This window comes from Mesoplodon densirostris, chromosome 18, assembly GCF_025265405.1.
Source record: "Mesoplodon densirostris isolate mMesDen1 chromosome 18, mMesDen1 primary haplotype, whole genome shotgun sequence".
Lineage (NCBI taxonomy): Eukaryota > Metazoa > Chordata > Mammalia > Artiodactyla > Ziphiidae > Mesoplodon > Mesoplodon densirostris.
In genome coordinates, this window is record NC_082678.1 from 55475094 (window position 1) to 55498693 (window position 23600).

At 40.9% G+C, this 23600-nt stretch overlaps 1 non-coding gene and 1 pseudogene across 1 annotated transcript; both read left to right on the top strand.

The window, feature by feature from the left end:
* The first annotated feature begins 4480 nt into the window (after window positions 1-4480).
* LOC132479257 (small ribosomal subunit protein uS8-like) lies at window positions 4481-22086 on the top strand (annotated as a pseudogene).
* LOC132479370 (U1 spliceosomal RNA) lies at window positions 20204-20367 on the top strand. The gene has a single exon (XR_009530492.1). It is a non-coding gene; the product is annotated as a U1 spliceosomal RNA (small nuclear RNA).
* Window positions 22087-23600: the final 1514 nt, after the last annotated feature.

A 23600-nucleotide genomic window follows, 5' to 3' on the forward strand; every position in this document is an offset into this window, starting at 1 on the left:
AGTAATATTCCATTGTATATATATGTGCCACATCTTCTTTATCCATTCATCTGGTGATGGACACTTAGGTTGCTTCCATGTCCTGGCTACTGTAAATAGAGTTGCAATGAACATTTTGGTACATGACTCTTTTTGAATTATGGTTTTCTCAGGGTATATGCCCAGTAGTGGGATTGCTGGGTCATATGCTACTTCTAGTTTTATTTTTTTAAGGAACCTCCATACTGTTCTCCATAGTGGCTGTATCAATTTACATTTCCACCAACAGTGCAAGAGGGTTCCCTTTTCTCCACACCCTCTCCAGCATTTATTGTTTGTAGATTTTTTGATGATGGCCATTCTGACTGGTGTGAGATGATATCTCATTGTAGTTTTGATTTGCATTTCTCTAATGATTAATGATGTTGAGCATTCTTTCATGTGTTTGTTGGCAATCTGTATACCTTCTTTGGAGAAATGTCTATTTAGGTCTTCTGCCCATTTTTGGATTGGGTTTTTTGTTTTTTTGATATTGAGCTGCATGAGCTGCTTGTAAATTTTGGAGATTAGTCCTTTGTCAGTTGCTTCATTTGCAAATATTTTCTCCCATTCTGAGGGTTGTGTTTTTGTCTTGTTTATGGTTTCCTTTGCTGTGCAAAAGCTTTTAAGTTTCATTAGGTCCCATTTGTTTATTTTTGTTTTTATTTCCATTTCTCTAGGAGGTGGGTCAAAAAGGATCTTGCTGTGATTTATGTCATAGAGTGTTCTGCCTATGTTTTCCTCTAAGAGTTTGATAGTGTCTGGCCTTACATTTAGGTCTTTAATCCATTTTGAATTTATTTTTGTGTATGGTGTTAGGGAGTGTTCTCATTTCATACTTTTACATGTACCTGTCCAGTTTTCCCAGCACCACTTATTGAAGAGGCTGTCTTTTCTCCCTTGTATATTCTTGCCTCCTTTATCAAAGATAAGGTGACCATATGTGCATGGGTTTATCTCTGGGCTTTTATCCTGTTCCATTGATCTATATTTCTGTTTTTGTGCCAGTACCATACTATCTTGATTACTGTAGCTTTGTAGTATAGGATGTGGGACCATCTTTAAGGTATATTGTATGGCGAAGAAAGCAACATGCAGAAAAAAGTCTATCTTTTGCTTGTAGAATTGATATAAGGATGTGCTTGCAAATGCATTAAATATCTTTGGAAGTATCCTAAAAAAAATTGCAGTAGCATTTGGCTCCAGGGAAGGGCAAATGGGTGTGAGGGGAACACAGATGTGAAAAAGACAGCTTTTGCTTTTTATGACTTTTGCATTTTGTGTAATGTAATAATTTGGGGCATTTACTGATATGATTTTGTCATGTATGTATGTCTTTACCTGTTGACGTAACAGTTTTATGAATTACTTTCTTAGTTTTCTATCATCCTGTATCCTGGGATAAGTCCCTCATGATCAAAATGAATAATGATGCATGAGGAATGGGGAGGAGTAAAATTTGAAAATCACAGAAAGTAAAAAAATATATATATATACAATTACTCTTTGCCATCTAGGATTTATCAGTGTTAATATTTTTTTCATATTTGCTTTAAGCTTTTTTTTAAATAAAAGAAATAACATACCTTAGCAAAATCTGAACTCCTCTTTCTTCTCTTCCCCACCTAATTTCTCTCCCTTCTCCCCAGCAGCAAAAACCATCATGACTTCGTTGGGTATACTTTCAGGCTACCTGTTAATAGTTTACACACACACACCCACACACATACGGTGGCATCCTCATCAGGAGTGGCATAGGATGAAGTAAAGTTGGAGGGCAAGGCATTGGGGTGACTATGGCTTTTAGTTTCTATGGCAACAACAGTAATTACAAAGATTGTGGAGTACATTGCCTTTTTCTGATAGCTCTAGGAAGGATAGACAACGAAAAATTGAGATTGAGAGCAAAACTATCCCACTGAGGAGATCCATGGAAAACCAAAAAGCCTTGGAGAGGTCACTCATCCCATATAATTTTCAGGGCAGATATGGCTGAGCACCATGCCAAGTGCCTGACCGGTAGGGTTGTTGAGTTCAATGCCGATTAATTCTGCAATCGCACCAAATCTCTTCCACTAAGGGAAGGGCACTGGTGTGGAAGGACATCTTGGTTGCTTCCAAGATTGGGCAGTTATGAATGAAGCTTCCATATAAACATCTGTGTGTAGGTCTTTCTGTGGACATAAGTTTTGAACCTCTTTGGGTAAAAACCAAGAAGTGAATTACAGGACTGTTCACTACCCACTACAAAGAGGGAAGCTCCATGTTTGGTTGGTTTCTCTGAATTTCAGATGCAGCTCTAATCTACTTTCTGGTAACCAGTAAGGCTGCCAGAGGACAGTACTCTGTAGCAGGTCCAAAGTGAGGGTGCCCAGCCATTTTCACATGATGATCCAGAAGACCCAATGGGAATAGAAGGTAGAAGACAGAGTTCTGAAGAAAGCCTCTAACAAGCCCCAATAACAACCTCCAAGGCTTTGGAGGAAGACCATGTTCTCTTCTGCCAGCAAGTGTTGTCCATGTGAAATCAGTATCTGGATTCCCACAGGGCCCTATTGAGATTGCATGTCTGACCATGGGCACCAAGTTAACTGTGTGACCTGATGACCTGTGATCCCATCATATCCTAGGGGTCATCTGATCCACTAAATCACACAGTGAAGGTGCACAGTAGAATTTTCATCATAAAATGGAACTCATATATGAGACTGGGCACAAGCGGGTCTGCAAGACAAAAACATGCTATAAAAGCAAGTAGCTCAGACTCCCATGGTATCTCCATCCACTGTTTCACTGACTTTCCCTCCACTCACAGCACTGGACTCAACCAGAATGGATGGTTGCTGCCCTCTGCCCCACTCAGGGGTAACCCTGCAAGACAATGCCAGAGGGAACTCCTCTAGGTCAGCAACAATCTTTGGGCTGGAATGAGAGACCTTCAAGGGCTAAGAATCTACAGGAATAAAAGTTTAACTCCATGAGGTAAAGACTCCCGTCCAACTGAGGTGGGCAGAGCTTGGAGGAGTTGGTGGGAGAAGGAAGACTGCTATAATTACCAACCGAAGCCTGAGGTCAGCTCCAGAAGTGGGACAGCAGCAGTTAGGTTTTGTGCTAATTGATGTTTAGCACAAAAACATCATTGTTTCTTTGATGTTTCTTTCTCCCCTCTCCCCTGTGGCCTGATAAGATTGGGGATGGCTGACATTTTTGGTTTCAGATGAACATCTGACTGACACCATGGGAGGGCAGCTTCATTTACTGTGTTGGGGATATTAACCCTTCACCCACAGGAGGGATAAGAGTAGATGAGAAGGTTGTGTTGTAAACATCTTCCATTTGTCCCTCTGGGATCCATTCTCCATCCTGTTCTGGACCCTGGGAGGCTGACTGGATGACATTAATAGGCTCCCTTGCCAGCTAAATTCTGGTTGATTTGACCCATGGGGACAATGACTGAAAATTAGCAGGAGGGAGGAGAGTAAAGCGAGGCTTTTAAAAAAAGACTGCCCGTTTTACAACCATATTATCACTTTTCGTGCTTTGCCATTCTTTGTACTCCTTTGTTCACAGATTCCAGTTCACATCTGCCACGGGATTCCCAGCACCTAGAACAGCTAGTTTCACGCACAGGCAGAGTTTTTTCTTAGACAGGGGGCCTTCCAATCAGTTATCCTTCAGAATATACAGCTGTGTTTCCATATTGGAAACCCAGGCTGGAGAGAGCATAAGATTCTGTACAATAGTTGTCTCAGCCACGCTTGGAGTGACCTCAAACGTGACCTTCCTGCCCAAGTTCGACCACCAGACGACACTGTCCAACCTGATGTTCTCATCCAGCCCCTCAGATGCCTTGTTGCTCTGGACTACGCCCTTTGCTTCCTCATTTCTTTAAGGAGCTTCATCTGCTGTGCTTATTAAAACACAAACCCCTTGCAGGGAGTGATCCTTTCTAAAAAAGAACTGGCATAGCTCTGCCACATGGGTCTCCTCATGTCCCAAATACAATTCGCTCTAAAGTGCCATCCACACCCTGAGCCCAGGAACCCCCAAGAGAGTCAGGAGGGATGTTAGGTGGAGAATTTCCTCTGACGTCCTGCACTGCTCTTCGCAGGTACTTGGCTTTTGGATCTCATTGCAGACCACTCTGGTGTATTCTCTTCCTGAATGCTAGGATAAGAAGTGGGGAGGCCCCTGTAATCCAAGTGGTGCAAATTTACAGAAAGTAGTCCAAGAAAACCAAAAAAATATTCCTGGGCAATTCTTTGTCCTTTTAGTGATTTTTTTCCTCATAGTAGTCTCTGTTGTCAGTGTGGAAATTCTTAGCTTCATCAACCATGATATGTTGCATCTTTTCAAACTTAACTTTTTCAGGAAGCTTTTCTGAGCTATTGCCTGGTAGATGTTTACTTGCTATTACAAATGTAAGACACAGCTCCTTTCGCCGTCTTTCCATACTGCCATAATGGTGCACATGAATGTCCTGGCTGATGCTCTCAACAGTGTCAACAATGCCGAAAAGAGAGGCAGATGCCAGGTTCTTATTAGGCCGTGCTCCAAAGTCATCGTCAGGTTTCTAACTGTGATGATGAAGCATGGTTACTTTGGCAACTTTGAAATCAACGATGATCACAGGGATGGGAAGATTGCTGTGAACCTCATAGGCAGCCTAAATAAGTGTGGCGTGATCAGCCCCAGATTTGATGTGCGACTCAAAGATCTAGAAAAATGGCAGAATAACCTGCTCCCGTCCCGTCAGTTTGGTTTCATTGTACTGACAACCTCAGCTGGCATGATGGACCATAAGAAGCAAGACGAAAACACACAGGAGGGAAAATCCTTGGATTCTCTTTCCAGGGATGTAATGCATATGTGCAAATAAAATGCCTCAGAGGAAAAAAAATGTATGTTTTTCTAATGAAATAAAGAAAGCAGATTATTTTTAAAATCCTTTTAAAATTGAAGTATAGTTTATTTACAATATTTTATTAGTTTCATGTGTTAATATAGTAATTTAATTTTTTATAGATTATGCTCCATTTAAAGATATTACAAAATAATGCCTGTATTTCTCTGTGCTGTACAATATATCCTTGTTGCTTATTTATTTCATACATAATAGTTTGTACATCTTAATCCCATACCCCTCTCTTGCGCCTCCACCCTCCCTCTCCCCACTAGTAACCACTAGTTTGTTCTCTGTACAGTAAGTGCCCTGCATACGAACCTTCAAGTTGTGAACTTTCAAAGATATGTTCCATCAGTGTCAGGCATGAGTGAAATTGCAGCTTGCCCTCCATCTCCTATTGCTGATGAACCTTCAGCTCTACCATCTCCCACCTCCTCTCCCTCCTCCAGTAAGTAACTCTTCTTGCCTGTTCACTTGATGACAGCCCCTGTATGCCAGCTGTTATACTGTACTACTGTATTTTTCAAGGTACTGTACTGTAAGGTTAAATATTTTTTCTTTATTTTTTGTATTTTTCTGTATTATTTGTGTGAAAAGTATTACAAACCTATTACAGTACAGCATTATATAGCTGATTGTGTTAGTTGGGTACCTAGGCTAACTTTGCTGGACTTACAAACAAATTGGACTTACGAACTTGCTCTCAGAATGGAACTCATTTGTATGTAGGGGACTTACTGTATCTGTTTCTGTTTTGTGATATACATTCGTTTTATTTCTTAGATTCTACATATAAGTGATAACAGAGTATCTGTCTTTCTCTAACTTATTTCACTAATCATAACACCCTCTAGGTCCATCCATGTTGGTGTAAATGGCAGAATTTCATTCTTTTTTATGGCTGAGTAGTATTCCTTTGTGTATATATATACCACATCTTCTTTATCCATTCATCTATTGATGGACACCTAGGTTGTTTCGCATCTTGGCTGTTGTAAATAATGCTGCTATGAACACTAGGATGCATGTATCTTTTTGAATTCGTATTTTTGTTTTCTTTGGATATATACCCAGGAGTGAAATAGCTGGGTCATACAGTAGCTCTATTTTTAGTTTTTTGAGAAACTGCTGTACTGTTTTCCACAATGGCTGCACCAATTTACATCCCCACCAACAATGCATGAGGGTTCCCTTTTCTCCTTGTCAGCATTTGTTATTTGTAGTAGACTTCTTTTTTTTTTTTTTTTTTTTTTTTTTCTTTTTGCGGTATGCGGGCCTCTCACTGTTGTGGCCTCTCCCGTTGCGGAGCACAGGCTCCGGATGCGCAGGCCCAGCGGCCATGGCTCACGGGCCCAGCCGCTCCGCGGCATATGGGATCCTCCCAGACCGGGGCACGAACCCGTATCCCCTGCATCGGCAGGCGGACTCTTAACCACTGCGCCACCAGGGAGGCCCTGTAGTAGACTTCTTGATGATAGCTATTCTGACAGGCGTAAGGTGATATATCATTGTGGTTTTTATTTACATTTCTATAATGATTAGTGATGTTGAGAATCTTTTCACGTGCCTATTAGCCATCTCTATGTCGTCTTTGGAAAAATGTCTATTCAGGTCTTCTGCCCTGAAATTAATTTTTACACCTCTTTAGTCTCCTTAAACATGGAAGAGAGGAAGAAAAGCATCGAGTTCAGCTGGATACTTCTTAGGTACCTATGATATATCAAGATGGTCCATGAGCAGTTGGACACAATAAAAATATTTTGGCAGAAACTAACACACCATCGTAAATCAATTATACTCCAATAGAGATGTTAAAAAATATTTTGAGCTCAGATAAAAATTTTTTTCCATTAAAATGTAATCAAATGAGTGTATTGGTTATCACTACAAAAATTTAATTATTTTCTGAAATATTGCTATAGTGCACAAAAGAGGTATGCAGTAATAAAGGAGTAGCATGTGGCAAACCAACTATTCCACTGAGAACAGCTAGAAAAGGCAGTTATAATACATAAAACATCTGTCTGAAGGCATTATAAAGCGGAGGTAACCAACTTTGCTTTAGACAAATTAGAGATTTGCCAAAAAAAATCAGAGATAAACAAAACTGTCAAAACTTTCCTTGAATAGCTAAGTCTCTGACTGGATTAAGATAATCAACTGCTATTCTATCTGCCTTGCAAAGAAGAGTGTGTATCCTCTTGAGAGGAAGACAGTATCATCTAGATCGTCTATACTTTTTTTCATACAGTGTCTAGCATTTAATTGAAAATTACCTGGCATGCCAAAATATAGGACTATATGGCTGAAGACCAAGAAGAAAAAAAAACATACAATATAAATAGACCAAAGTTAAGCCAAATAATGGAATTATCAGACAAGGACTGAAAAAGAGCTATTATTTATGTGCTTAAGAAAAGAGAGGAAAAGAGAGAGACAGAGAGATGGAAAAAATCATCAAATAATTGAATCGATAGAAAGACTCCATTAGGAATTCTAGAATTGACTGATATGATAACTGAAATTAGACATGTAATAGATAGGTTTAATAGGAAATCAGACACAGCAAAAGAGAGAATTAGTGAACTATAAGGCTAATGAAAAATATTTAGATGGAAGCATATACAGAGAAAAAGAAGAGTGAAAATTCACATAAAAAATAGTCACATTGTACACAGCGAAAACATCAGATGTATACATAACATATCTTAGAGAGATGTGAGCGTGTATAAGGGTGATCTTTTCTTTAAGAGATAATGCTTGAAAAATTTCAAAGCTGACAAGACAAAAAAAATGCACTTATGACATTATGTGAATCCCAAGCAGGATGAATGGAAACAAAAATATACATAGGCGTAGCATATCAAACTGTTAAACATCAAAGACAATGAAAAAAATCTTAAAATAAGACAAAGAAAAAAGGGCACATTACCTTCAAAGTAGTAACAGAATATATTCAGTTGACTTTAAAAAAATGTTATTTTATATCAGAGCATAGTTGATTAATAACAATGTTATGTTAGTTTCAGGTGTACAGCAAAGTAATTCAGTTATACATATACATGTATCTATTCTTTTTATTCTGTTGACTTTTTACAATTTAGATATAATTGGCATATAAAATTATATTAGCATCTGGTATACAACACAGTGATGAGATATTTCTGTATACTGCAAAATGACCACCACAATAAGTCTAGTTGACATCCATCACCATATATTGTTGGGGTTTTTTCCCCCTTTTTTCCTTTCTTTTCCTGTAACCAAGTTTCTTTATTGATTACATTGTGTTTAGGCGTTTAACTGTGCCTTTTAAGTCTTTTGCCATTTGTAGACAGTTATTGTTGTACTCTAATGTTTTGGCAAAAATGCTTCATCTTCAAGAAGATTCATACCGGGCTTCCCTGGTGGCGCAGTGGTCGAGAGTCCGCCTGCTGATGAAGGGGACACGGGTTCGTGCCCCGGTCCGGAAAGATCCCATATGCCGCAGAGCGGCTGGGCCGGGAGCCATGGTCGCTGAGCCTGTGCGTCCGGAGCCTGCGCTCCATAACGGGAGAGGCCACAACAGTGAGAGGCCCGCGCACTGAAAAAAAAAAAAAAAAAAGATAAGAAGATTCATACCATTGTAAAGTAATTATACTCCAATAAAGATGTCAAAGAAAAAAAAGAAGATTCATAAGAAGGACATTTTGACCATAACAGGTCTTAGATAAATTTCAGATCACACTGCTGAACTGGGTAAGAACTTAAAGGATCCTAATGGAAGACTTAATGGCTTCATAAAAAGTTAACAGAAAGATTGGTTACTGAGTGAACTGGTGAGTATGGTTATAATGTTTATGTGTTTTGTCTGGAATGTTACTGTTTTTTTTTTTTTTTTTTTTTTGTGGTACGCGAGCCTCTCTCACTGTTGTGGCCTCTCCCGTTGCGGAGCACAGGCTCCGGACGCTCAGGCTCGGCGGCCATGGCTCACGGGCCCAGCCTCTCCGCGGCATGCGGGATCCTCCCAGACCGGGGAACGAACCCGCGTCCCCTGCATCGGCAGGCGGACTCCCAACCACTGCGCCACCAGGGAAGCCCTGGTATGTTACTGGTTTTTTTTTTTTTTTTTTTTTTTGCGGTATGCGGGCCTCTCACTGTTGTGGCCTCCCCCGTTGCGGAGCACAGGCTCCGGACGCGCAGGCTCAGCGGCCATGGCTCACGGGCCCAGCCGCTCCGCGGCATATGGGATCCTCCCAGACCGGGGCACGAACCCGTATCCCCTGCATCGGCAGGCGGACTCTCAACCACTTGCGCCACCAGGGAGGCCCAATGTTACTGGTTTTGATCTGTGTTTTGCAGATATGGGGAAGCCTTTCCCCTCAAGTTGGTTATGATTTATAGCAATTTCGTAAACTACACCTGTGGGTAAAATTCAAGCATTTTTCTTTTCTCTCTCTGCCTGGTCCCTCCAGAAACTGGGGACTTTTGGGTTCGGAGCAGCCTTACCAAGTGAATGGGAAAGAGTGTCTCCTGGCATGTGCAGGAATCTCAGTATTTTGGAGACAGAGAAATCCACCAAGGCAGAGCCTGATAGCAGACCTTTGGCATGCTGTGCTGGCTTTGAGAGGACTTTTGGGAACTCAGTCTGAGACTCCTGAGGAGTTCCCCCTCAGCCAGTTTGGAGGAGGCTATGTGGTCAATTGACCACACTTATTTTGCAAACAAATTAGTTCTGATTGGCTGTGTTTGCTGGAGATGAGGGCAAACTTAGAGAGAACAATGTTATGTTTCAGTGGATGTTAAATTCTAGTTCTGTTAATTGAGGTCTGTATTTATAAAAGTTATTGTATTAGCCATACTTTTGCCCTGATGTTCTGGATGGAAGGAAAATTATCTAGTAAAATTGTCACAGAGTATAACTACTCATGAAGCATCACCATACACTGTTACAACATTTTTTTCTTGTGTTGAAAACTTTTAAGATTTATTCTCTTAGCAACCTTCAAATGTACAATACAGTATTACTTAGCATAGTCACCCTGCTGTACATAATATCCCCATGACTTATGCATCTTACAGCTGGAATTTTGTACTTTTTAACCTCCTTTGTCCATTCTGCACCTCCACCCCACCCCTATTCTTTGTATTCGTGAGTTTGGGAGTTTTTTTCTTTGGTTGTTTTTTTGTTTTTAGATTCCACATATAAGTGAGGTCATACAGTATTTGTCTTTCTCTATTTGACTTATTTTGCTTAACATTATGCCCCATATTGTCAAAAATGGCCAGATTTCCTTCTTTTTCTATGGCTGAATAATGTTCCATTGTGTGTGTGTGTATGTGTGTGTGTGTGTGCATAATGAATATACAGAATATATGGACATGAGTTTCTTCCATATCTTGGCTATTGTAAATAATGCTGCAATAAACATAGGGGTGCATGTATTTTGAGTTAGTGTTTTTGTCTTCTTCAGATAAATACCCAGAAGTGGACTTGCTGGGTCATATGGTAATTCTACTTTTAATTTTTTGAGTAACTTCCATACTATTTTCCATACTGGTTGCACAAATTTATATTCCCACCAACAGTGCACAGGTGTTCCCTTTCCTTTAATCCTCACTAACACTTGTTATTTCTTGTCTTTTTGATGACAGCCATTCTAACAGGTGTGAGGTGATATCTCATTGTGGTTTTGATTTTCATTTCCCTGATGATTAGTGATGTTCAGCACTTTTTCATGTACTTGTTGGCTATCTGTATTTCTTCTTTAGAAAAATGTCTATTCAGATCCTGTGCCCATTTTTAAATTATATTATTTGTTTTGTTTTGTTGTTATTGAGTTGTATGAGTTCTTTATATACTTTGGATATTAACCCCTCATCAGACACATGATTTGCAAACATTTTCTCCCATTTGGTATGTTGCTTTTTAACTCTGTTGATGGTTTCCTTTACTGTGCAGGAGCTTTTTAGTTTGATGTAGTCTCACTTATTTTTTTTTGCTTTTGTTGCCTTTGCTTTTTGTGTCAATCCAAAAAAAAAATCACCAAGACAGATGTCAAGAAGCTTACCACCTATGTTTTCTTCTAGGAGTTTTATCATTTCAGGTCTAATGTTCAAGTTTCTGATCCATTTTGAGTAACTTTGTGTATAAGTGTAAGATATAGATCAATGGAACAAGATAGAAATCCAAGAAATAAACCCATGCACTTATGGTCAATTAATCTATGACAAAGGAGGTAAGAATATAAAATGGAGAGGGACTTCCCTGGTGGTCCAGTGGTAAAGAATCCACCTTCCAATGCAGGGGGCTCGGGTTCCACCCCTGGTCGGGGAACTAAGATCCCACACGCCCTAGGGTAACTAAGCCCGCGCGCCACAACTACAGAGCTCACGCACCTCAACAAGAGAGCCTGTGTGCTGCAAACTACAGAGCCCATGTGCCCTGGAGCCCGTGCACCACAACTAGAGAAGCCCACGCACCATAACAAAGAACCCATGCCACAGCAAAGATCCCATGTGCTGCAACTAAGACCCGATGCAGCCAAAAAAAAAAATTAAATAAATATTTTTTTTAAAAAGAATATAAAATGGAGAAAAGACTATCTCTTCAATAAGCGGTGCTGGAAAAACTAGACAGCTACATATAAAAGAATGAAATTAGAACATTCTCTATCACCATTTACAAAAATAAACTCAAAATGAATTAAAGACCTAAATGTAAGACTGGAAACCATAAAACTCCTAGAAGAAAACATAGGCAGAACACTCTTTGACATAAGTCGTAGCAATATATTTTTTTGGATCTGTCTCCTAAAGCAAAGGAAATAAAAGCAAAAATAAACAAATGGGACCTAGTTAAACTTAAAAGCTTTTGCAGAGTTCCGGGTAAGATGGCGGAAGAGTAAGACGCGGAGATCACCTTCCTCCCCACAGATACACCAGAAATACAGTTACACGTGGAACAACTACTACAGAACACCTACTGAACGCTGGCAGAAGACCCCAGACCTCCCAAAAGGCAAGAAACTCCCCACATACCTGGGTAAGGCAAAGCGGAGAGATTCCCGCACAGAGGAGCGGTGCCGAGCGGCACTCACCAGCCCGAGAGGCTTGTCTGCTCCCCCGCCGGGGCGGGCGGCGCTGGAGCTGAGGCTCGGGCTTCGGTCAGAGCGCAGGGAGAGGACTGGGGCTGGCGGCGAGAACTCAGCCTGAAGGGGGCTAATGTGCCACAGCTAGCCGGGAGGGAGTCCGGGAAAACTCTGGAGCTGCCGAAGAGGCAGGAGACTTTTTCTTCCCTCTTGGTTTCCTGGTGCGCGAGGAGAGGGGATTAAGAGCGCCGCGTAAAGGAGCTCCAGAGACGGGCGCGAGTCGCGGCTGAAAGCGCGGAGCCCAGAGACGGGCGTGGGACGCTGGGGCTGCTGCTGCCGCCGCCAAGAAGCCTGTGTGCGAGCGCAGGTCACTGTCCACACCGCCCTTCCGGGAGCCTGTGCAGCCTGCCACTGCCGGGGTCCCGGGATCCAGGGGCGGCTTCCCTGGGAGAACGCACGGCGCGCCTCGGGCTGGTGCAACGTCACGCCGACCTCTGCCGCTGCAGGCTTGCCCCGCACTCCGTGCCCCTCCCTCCCGCCCGGCCTGAGTGAGCCAGAGTCCCCGAAGAGGCTGCTCCTTTAACCCTGTCCTGTCTGAGCAAAGAACAGACGCCCTCCGGCGACCTACACGCAGAGGCGGGGCCAAATCCAAAGCTGAGACCCAGGAGCTGTGAGAACAAAGAAGAGAAAGGGAAACCTCTCCCAGCAGCCTCAGAAGCAGCGGATTAAAGCTCCACAATCAACTTGATGTACCCTGCATCTGTGGAATACATGAATAGACAACGAATCATCCCAAATTGAGGAGCCAGGAGTCAGTGCTGTGCCTCTGAGGTGGGAGAGCCAACTTCAGGACACCGGTCCACAAGAGACCTCCCAGTTCGACATAATATCTTCCAGAGATCTCCATCTCAACACCAGCACCCAGCTTCACTCAACGACCAGCAAGCTACAGTGCTGGACACCCTATGCCAAACAACTAGCAAGACAGGAACACAACGCCACCCATTAGCAGAGAGGCTGCCTCAAATCATAAAAAGTCCGCAGACACCCCAAAACACACCACCAGACGTGGACCTGCCCACCAGAAAGACAAGATCCAGCCTCATCCACCAGAACACAGGCAGTAGTCCCCTCCACCAAGAAGCCTACACAAGCCACTAAACCAACCTTAGCCACTGGGGACAGACACCAAAAACAACGGGAACTACGAACCTGCAGCCTGCAAAAAGGAGACCCCAAACACAGTAACATAAGCAAAATGAGAAGACAGAAAAACACACAGCAGGAGAAGGAGCAAGATAAAAACCCACCAGACCTAACAAATGAAGAGGTAATAGGCAGTCTACCTGAAAAAGAATTCAGAATAATGATGGTAAAGATGATCCAAAATATTGGAAATAGAATAGACAAAATGCAAGAAACAGTTAACAAGGACCTAGAAGAACTAAAGATGAATCAAGCATCGATTAAAAACACAATAAATGAAATAAAAAATACTCTAGATGGGATCAACAGCAGAATAACTGAGGCAGAAGAACGGATAAGTGAGGTGGAAGATAAAATAGTGGAAATAACTGCTGCAGAGCAAAATAAAGAAAAAAGAATGAAAAGAACAGAGGACAGTCTCAGAGACCTCTGGGACAACATTAAACGCACCAACATTCGAATTATAGGGGTTCCAGAAGAAGAAGAGAAAAAGAAAGGGACTGAGAAAATATTTGAAGAGATTATAGTTGAAAACTTCCCTAATATGGGAAAGGAAATAGTTAATCAAGTCCAGGAGGCACAGAGAGTCCCATACAGAATAAATCCAAGGAGAAATACACCAAGACACATATTAAACTGTCAAAAATTAAACACAAAGAAATCATATTAAAAGCAGCAAGGCAAAAACAACAAATAACACGCAAGGGAATCCCCATCAGGATAACAGCTGATCTCTCAGCAGAAACTCTACAAGCCAGAAGGGAGTGGCAGGACATAATTAAAGTGATGAAGGAGAAAAACCTGCAACCAAGATTACTCTACCCAGCAAGGATCTCATTCAGATTTGATGGAGAAATTAAAACCTTTACAGACAAGCAAAAGCTGAGAGATTTCAGCACCACCAAACCAGCTTTACAACAAATGCTAAAGGAACTTCTCTAGGCAAGAAACACAACAGAAGGAAAAGAACTACAATAACGAACCCAAAACAATTAAGAAAATGGGAATAGGAACATACATATCAATAATTACCTTAAATGTAAATGGACTAAATGCTCCCACCAAAAGACACAGACTGGCTGAATGGATACAAAAACAAGACCCATATATATGCTGTCTACAAGAGACCCACTTCAGACCTAGAGACACATACAGACTGAAAGTAAGGGGATGGAAAAAGATATTCCATGCAAATGGAAACCAAAAGAAAGCTGGAGTAGCAATTCTCATATCAGACAAAATATACTTTAAAATAAAGACTATTAGAAGAGACAAACAAGGACACTACATAATGATCAAGGGATCAATCCAAGAAGAAGATATAACAATTGTAAATATTTATGCACCAAACATAGGAGCACCTCAATACATAAGGGAAATATTAACAGCCATAAAAGGAGAAATCGACAGTAACACAATCATAGTAGGGGACTTTAACACCCCACTTTCACCAATGGACAGGTCATCCAAAATGAAAATAAATAAGGAAACACAAGCTTTAAATGATACATTAAACAAGATGGACTTAATTGATATTTATAGGACATTCCATCCAAAAACAACAGAATACACATTTTTCTCAAGTGCTCATGGAACATTCTCCAGGATAGATCATATCTTGGGTCACAAATCAAGCCTTGGTAAATTTAAGAAAATTGAAATTGTATCAAGTATCTTTTCCGACCACAATGCTATGAGACTAGATATCAATTACAGGAAAAGAGCTGTAAAACATACAAACACATGGAGGCTAAACAATACACTACTTAATAACGAAGTGATCACTGAAGAAATCAAAGAGGAAATTAAAAAATACCTAGAAACAAATGACAATGGAGACACGACGACCCAAAACCTATGGGATGCAGCAAAAGCAGTTCTAAGAGGGAAGTTTATGGCAATACAATCCCACCTTAAGAAACAGGAAACATCTCGAATAACAACCTAACCTTGCACCTAAAGCAATTAGAGAAAGAAGAACAAGAACATCCCAAAGTTAGCAGAAGGAAAGAAATCATAAAAATCAGGTCAGAAATAAATGAAAAAGAAATGAAGGAAACGATAGCAAAGATCAATAAAACTAAAAGCTGGTTCTTTGAGAAGATAAACAAAATTGATAAACCATTAGCCAGACTCATCAAGAAAAAAAGGGAGAAGACTCAAATCAATAGAATTAGAAATGAAAAAGGAGAAGTAACAACTGACACTGCAGAAATACAAAAGATCATGAGAGATTACTATAAACAACTCTATGCCAATAAAATGGACAACCTGGAAGAAATGGACAAATTCTTAGAAATGCACAACCTGCCAAGACTGAGTCAGGAAGAAATAGAAAATATGAACAGACCAATCACAAGCACTGAAATTGAAACTATGATAAAAAATCTTCCAACAAACAAAAGCCCAGGACCAGATGGCTTCACAGGCGAATTCTATCAAGCATTTAGAGAAGAGCTAACACCTATCCTTCTCAAACTCTTCCAAAATATAGCAGAGGGAGGAACACTCCCAAACTCATTCTACAAGGCCACCATAACCTTGATACCAAAACCAGACAAGGATGTCACAAAGAAAGAAAACTACAGGCCAATATCACTGATGAACATAGATGCAAAAATCCTCAACAAAATACTAGCAAACAGAATCCAACAGCACATTAAAAGGATCATACACCATGATCAAGTGGGGTTTATTCCAGGAATGCAAGGATTCTTCAATATACGCAAATCAATCAATGTGATACACCATATTAACAAACTGAAGGAGAAAAACCATATGATCATCTCAATAGATGCAGAGAAAGCTTTTGACAAAATTCAACACCCATTTATGATAAAAACCCTCCAGAAAGTAGGCATAGAGGGAACTTTCCTCAACATAATAAAGGCCATATATGACAAACCCACAGCCACCATCGTCCTCAATGGTGAAAAACTGAAACCATTTCCACTAAGATCAGGAACAAGACAAGGTTGCCCACTCTCACCACTCTTATTCAACATAGTTTTGGAAGTTTTAGCCACAGCAATCAGAGAAGAAAAGGAAATAAAAGGAATCCAAATGGGAAAAGAAGAAGTAAAGCTGTCACTGTTTGCAGATGACATGATACTATACATAGAGAATCCTAAAGATGCTACCAGAAAACTACTAGAGCTAATCAATGAATTTGGTAAAGTTGCAGGATACAAAATTAATGCACAGAAATCTCTGGCATTCCTATATACTAATGACGAAAAATCTGAAAGTGAAATCAAGGAAACACTCCCATTTACCATTGCAACAAATAGAATAAAATATCTAGGAATAAACCTACCTAAGGAGACAAAAGACCTGTATGCAGAAAATTATAAGACACTGATGAAAGAAATTAAAGATGATACAAATAGATGGAGAGATGTACCATGTTCTTGGATTGGAAGAATCAACATTGTGAAAATGACTCTACTACCCAAAGCAATCTACAGATTCAATGCAATCCCTATCAAACTACCACTGGCATTTATCACAGAACTAGAACAAAAAATTTCACGATTTGTATGGAAACACAAAAGACCCCGAATAGCCAAAGCAATCTTGAGAACGAAAAATGGAGCTGGAGGAATCAGGCTCCCTGACTGCAGACTATACTACAAAGCTACAGTAATCAAGACAGTATGGTACTGGCACAAAAACAGAAAGATAGATCAATGGAACAGGATAGAAAGCCCAGAGATAAACCCACGGACATATGGTCACCTTATCTTTGATAAAGGAGGCAGGAATGTACAGTGGAGAAAGGACAGTCTCTTCAATAAGTGGTGCTGGGAAAACTGGACAGGGACATGTAAAAGTATGAGATTAGATCACTCCCTAACACCATACACAAAAATAAGCTCAAAATGGATTAAAGACCTAAATGTAAGGCCAGACACTATCAAACTCCTAGAGGAAAACATAGGCAGAACACTCTATGACATAAATCACAGCAAGATCCTTTTTGACCCACCTCCTAGAGAAATGGAAATAGACAAAAATAAACACATGGGACCTAATGAAACTTAAAAGCTTTTGCACAGCAAAGGAAACCATAAACAAGACCAAAAGACAACCCTCAGAATGGGAGAAAATATTTGCAAATGAAGCAACTGACAAAGGATTAATCTCCAAAATTTATAAGCAGCTCATGCAGCTCAATAACAAAAAAACAAACAACCCAATCCAAAAATGGGCAGAAGACCTAAATAGACATTTCTCCACAGAAGATACACAGACAGCCAACAAACACATGAAAGGATGCTCAACATCTTTACTCATTAGAGAAATGCAAATCAAAACTACAATGAGATATCATCTCACACCAGTCAGAATGGCCATCATCAAAAAATCTAGAAACAATAACTGCTGGAGAGGGTGTGGAAAAAAGGGAACACTCTTGCACTGCTGGTGGGAATGTGAATTGGTACAGCCGCTATGGAGAACGGTATGGAGGTTCCTTAAAAAACTACAAATAGAACTACCATATGACCCAGCAATCCCACTACTGGGCATATACCCTGAGAAAACCATAATTCAAAAAGAGACATGTACCAAAATGTTCATAGCAGCCCTATTTACAATAGCCCGGAGATGGAAACAACCTAAGTGTCCATCATCGGATGAATGGGTAAAGAAGATATGGCACATATATACAATGGAATATTACTCAGCCATAAAAAGAAATGAAATTGAGCTATTTGTAATGAGGTGGATGGACCTAGAGTCTGTCATACAGAGTGAAGTAAGTCAGAAAGAGAAAGACAAATACTGTATGCTGACACATATATATGGAATTTAAGAAAAAAAAATGTCATCAAGAACATAGGGGTAAGACAGGAATAAAGACACAGACCTACTAGAGCATGGACTTGAGGATATGTGGAGGGGGAAGGGTAAGCTGTGACAAAGTGAAAGAGCGGCATGGACATATATACACTACCAAACGTAAGGTAGATAGCTAGTGGGAAGCAGCCGCATAGCACAGGGAGATCAGCTCGGTTCTTTGTGACCACCTGGAGGGGTGGGATAGGGAGGGTGGGAGGGAGACGCAAAAGGGAGGGGATATGGGAACATATGTATATGTATAACTGATTAAATTTGTAAAATAAAAAAAAATTAAAAAAAATAAAGCTTTTGCACAGCAAAGGAAACCATCGATGAAATGAAAAGACAACCTACTGAATAGGAGAAAAGATTTGCAAATGATACAACTGATAAGGGGTTAGTATCCAAAATATTAAAATAGCTCCTACAACTTAACATCAAAAAACCAAGCAATTGGGCTTCCCTGGTGGCGCAGTGTTTGGGGGTCTGCCTGCCGATGCAGGGGACACGGGTTCGTGCCCCGGTCCAGGAGGATCCCACGTGCCGCGGAGCGGCTGGGCCCGTGAGCCATGGCCGTTGAGCCTGCATGTCCGGAGCCTGTGCTCCGCGACGGGAGAGGCCGCAGCAGTGAGAGGCCGCGTAACACACACACACACACACACACACACACACACACACACACACACACACACACACACACACACACACACACACACACACACACACACACACACACACACACACACACACACACACACACACACACACACACACACACACACACCAAGCAACCTGATTTAAAAATGGGCAGACAACCTGAATAGACGTTTTTCCAAAGAAGACATACAGATGGCCAACAGGCACATGCAAAGATGTTCAACATTGTTAATCATCAGAGAAATGCAAATTAAAATGCAAATGAGATATTATCACCTCATACGGTCAGAATGGCTACCATCAAAAAGAACACAAATAAAAAATGTTGGGCTTCCCTGGTGGCGCAGTAGTTAAGAATTCACCTGCCAATGCAGGGGACACGGGTTTGAGCCCTGGTCTGGGAAGATCCCACAGGCCATGGAGCAACTAAGCCCGTGTGCCACAACTACTGAGCCTGCGCTCCAGGGCCCACGAGCCACAACTCCTGAAGCCTGGGTGCCTAGAGCCTGTGCTCTGCAACACGAGAAGCCACTGCAATGAGAAGCCCGCACGCCACAACTAAGAGTAGCCCCCGCTCACCGCAACTAGAGAAAGCCCGCGCACGGCAACAAAGACCCAACGCAACCAAAAATAAATAAATAAATAAATAAATAAATAAATAAATAAATGTTGGGCTTCCCTGGTGGCACAGTGGTTGAGAGTCTGCCTGCCGATGCAGGGGACACGGGTTCGTCCTCCAGTCCGGGAAGATCCCACGTGCCGCGGAGCGGCTGGGCCCGTGAGCCATGGCCGCTGAGCCTGCGCGTCCAGAGCCTGTGCTCCACAAAGGGAGAGGCCACAACAGTGAGAGGCCCACGTACGGAAAAAAAAAAAAAATGTTGGTAAGGATGTGGAAAACAGTATGGAGCTTTCTCACAAAAATAAAAAGAGAACTACCATATCACCCAGCAAGTCCACTCCTGGGTATATATCCAAAGAATGAAAAGACTAATTTGAAAAGACATATGCATCCCAATGTTCATAGCAGCATTATTTACAATTGCCAAGATATAGAAGCAACCTAAGTGTCCATCAACAATGAATAGATAAAGAAGATGTGGTATATATATATATACAATGGAATACTACTTAGCCATAAAAAGAATGAAATTTTGCCATTTGCAGCAGCATGGATCAACTTAGAGGGTATTATGCTTAGTGAAATAAGTCAGACAGAGAAAGACAAATACTGTACAATATCACTTATATGTAGAATCTAAAATATAAAACAAACTAGTGAGTATAACCAAAAAGAAACAGACTTACAGATACAGAAAACAAACTAGTGGTTACCAGTAGGGAGAAGGAAGTGGGAAGGGGAAAAATAAGCGTAGGGGATTAAGAGGTACAAACTACTATGTATAAAATAAATAGGCTACAAGGATATATTGTACAACGCAAGGAATATAGCCAATATTTTATAATAACTATAAATGAAGTATAACGTTTAAAAATTGTGAATCACATACTTACCTGGCAGGGGAGATAGCATGATCACGAAGGTGGTTTTCCCAGAGTAAGGCTTATCCATTGCACTCCGGATGTGCTGACCCCTGCGATTTCCCCAAATGTGGGAAACTCGACTGCATAATTTGTGGTAGTGGGGGACTGCATTCGGGCTTTCCCCTGGTCTTTGTAGGTTTTGAAAAACAGATGTCTGGGACTTCCCTGGTGGTCCAGTGGTTAAGACTCTGCTTCCACTGCAGGGGTCACGGGTTCGATCTTTGGTCCGGTAACTAAGATGCCACATGCCATCTGGCATGGCCAAAAACAAACAAACAAAAACCCTGTGAATCACTATACTGTATACCTGAAACTTAAATAAAATCAACTGTACTTACATACATACAAAAAATTTTTTAGTAATTATTGATGGGTTTGTATTTAGTACTATTTCGTTCGTTGTTTCTTGCTGTTTTGTAGTTCCTGTTTCTTTTTTCTTCTCTCACTCACTTGCTTTGTGATTTTCTGTAGTAGTATCCTTAGATTCTTATCCCTTTATCTTTTATGTATCTACTATAGGTTTTTGCTTTGTGGTTACTGTGAAGCTTACCTGTAACAAGTTATAATGGTCTATTCTACATTGATAACAACTTAAGTTTGAACACATTCTAAAGCTCTAGATTTTTACTCTCCCCCACACACATTTTGTTTTTGAAGTCACAATTTGCATCTTTTTATCCTGTGTATCCCTTAACAAATTATTGTAGTTATAGTTATTTTTTACCACTTTTGTCTTTTAACCTTCATACTAGCTTTACAAGTGATTAACCACCACCTTTATAACAGATTATCCTGAATTTTACTATATATTTACTTTTACCAGTGAGATTTATACTTTCATGTTTTCCTATTACAGATCTTCCTTGACTTATGATGGATTTATGTCCCAATAAACTCATCATTAAGTTGAAAATATTTTAAGTCAAAACTGCATGTAATACAAGTAATCTACTGAACATCATAGCTCAGTCTAGCCTACCTTAAATGAGCCAGAACACTTACATTAGCCTACAGTTGGGCAAAATCACCTAACACAAAGACTACTTTTATATTAAAATGTTGAATATCTCATATAATTTATTGACCACTGTACTGAAAGTGAAAACCAGAATGGTCATATGGATACTCACCATTAAGGTACACAGCTGAAAGCGCAGTAGACCTGAAGAATGTTTGAAGCATTGAACTAAAATGAATTGCTGGATGATATGGAGGCTACAGAGACAGGGTCATCAATTTCTCTCCTGATGAGGCTTGAGAATAGCTGGTTGAAGGCATCGGGGCATCTATACTTGCGAATGGTTTAGCAGGCACATTGTTATTCAGGAAGATTTCAAGTTTTGACTGTACAGTTTGTTTCTTCTTTTCATTACATATTTCTCTACAGCAAATTTGAGTATCCTGTATCTGCCTGTTAGCTCTTGAAAACCTCTTGTAATTGATGTCCATTTCTTCTAATATCCATATGCCCCTGCTCATAGTAGTAACTGTCTCTGCCAGTTTCTTTGCTATGAACTTTCTTGGTGCCTTGGGTATAACTTCTTCTTCCTCTGCCTAAACTTCTTTACTTTTTTTTTTAAGTCTTTATTGAATTTGTTGCAATATTGCTTCTGTTTTATGTTTTGGTTTTTTTGGCTGCGAGGCATGTGGGATCTTAACTCCCCAACCAGGGATCGAACCCACACCCCCTGCTTTGGAAGGTGAAGTCTTAACCACTGGACCACCAGGGAAGTCTCCCAACTTTTTAACTCTTTTTCCCTCCAGTTTGATCAGCTCCTCATTGGAAAGCTCTTCAGCCTTGATGCCAACAAGCTCATGAATATCCTCTTCAACGTCCAACTCTAGCTGTTTCTCAAGCACTAGTATCTTGTTACTTACTATTTCATCAATAGCAGAATCTTTTGAATGTGTTCACATATGTCTTCACACATTGCTGTGTGACTTCTTTCCATGCTACAGCAATGCTCTGGATAGCATTTAGAATGTGAAAACTTTTCCAGATCTCTCAGAGCATTTGGCCAGATTCAGCCAGTTCAAAAGCGTATGCAAACATTTGGCATAAATAGGGTGCTCTGAATGTAGCTATTGCACCTTGGTCCATTGACTGTATGAGTACCGTTGTGATCAGCAGCAAATACACAACCTTTACATCATGTCGCTGATACGATGTGGATGCCTTGGAGCATTGTCTAAGATCAGAAGAATCTTGAATTGAATGTTTTGCCTGCAACATTCTCTTGCGTGCACAATAAAACTGTTCAGGGCTTCCCTGGTGGCGCAGTGGTTGGGAGTCCGCCTGCCGATGCAGGGGATGAGGGTTCGTGCCCCGTTCTGGGAGGATCCCGCGTGCCGCGGAGCGGCTGGGCCCGTGGGCCATGGCCGCTGGGCCTGTGCGTCCGGAGCCTGTGCGTCCGGAGCCTGTGCTCCGCAGCGGGAGAGGCCATAACAGTGAGAGGAAAAAAAAAAAAAAACTGTTCAAAAACCTTTTCAAACAATGCTAATGTCATCCAGGCTTTCCTGTTATGGCAACAATAAATGGGAAGTATATGCTTTCTCATATTTCTGAATGCTCTAGGGTGCTCCAAGTGGTAGATTAAGAAAAGCTCTCATTTGAACCTTGCAAGATTTCTACCCCAAAGTGGCATTATATAGTCTTTGAATGCCTTGAATCCTGGCATTGTCTCGGACTTCTGATGAATGTATGTATGCTCTGGCATACGCTTTCAGAACAAGCTAATTTCATCGACCTTACATACGTGTTCTGGCAAATATTTCTCATCCACAATTATCCTATGCAGTTCTTCCTTCAATGCTGTGGTACCTTCAGTATCAGCAACCTGCTGCCTCAGCACTGACCTTCATGGTATGAAAATTATGATGCCTTTTGAAACGTTGGAACCACCCACACCTTGCTATAAACATTTGCGTATATGTAAGATCATCAGCATGCTCTTTTATTTGTTTACAAGTTTTTAAAAATATTTATTTGTTTATTTTTATTTGGTTGTGCTGGGTCTTAGTAGTGGCAGGCAGGCTCCTTAGTTGTGGCTCAGGCTCCTTAGTTGCAGCTCACTGGCTCCTTAGTTGTGGCATGCAAACTCTTCGTTGCAACATGCATGTGGGATCTAGTTCCCTGACCAGGGATCAAACAGGGGGCCCCTGCATTGGAAGCACGGAGTCTTTTTTTTTTTTTTTTACATCTTTATTGGAGTATAATTGCTTAACAATGCTGTGTTAGTTTCTGCTTTATAACAAAGTGAATCAGTTATACATATACATATGTTCCCATATCCCTTCCCTCTTGCGTCTCACTCCCACCCTCCCTATCCCACCCCTCCAGGCGGTCACAAAGCACGGAG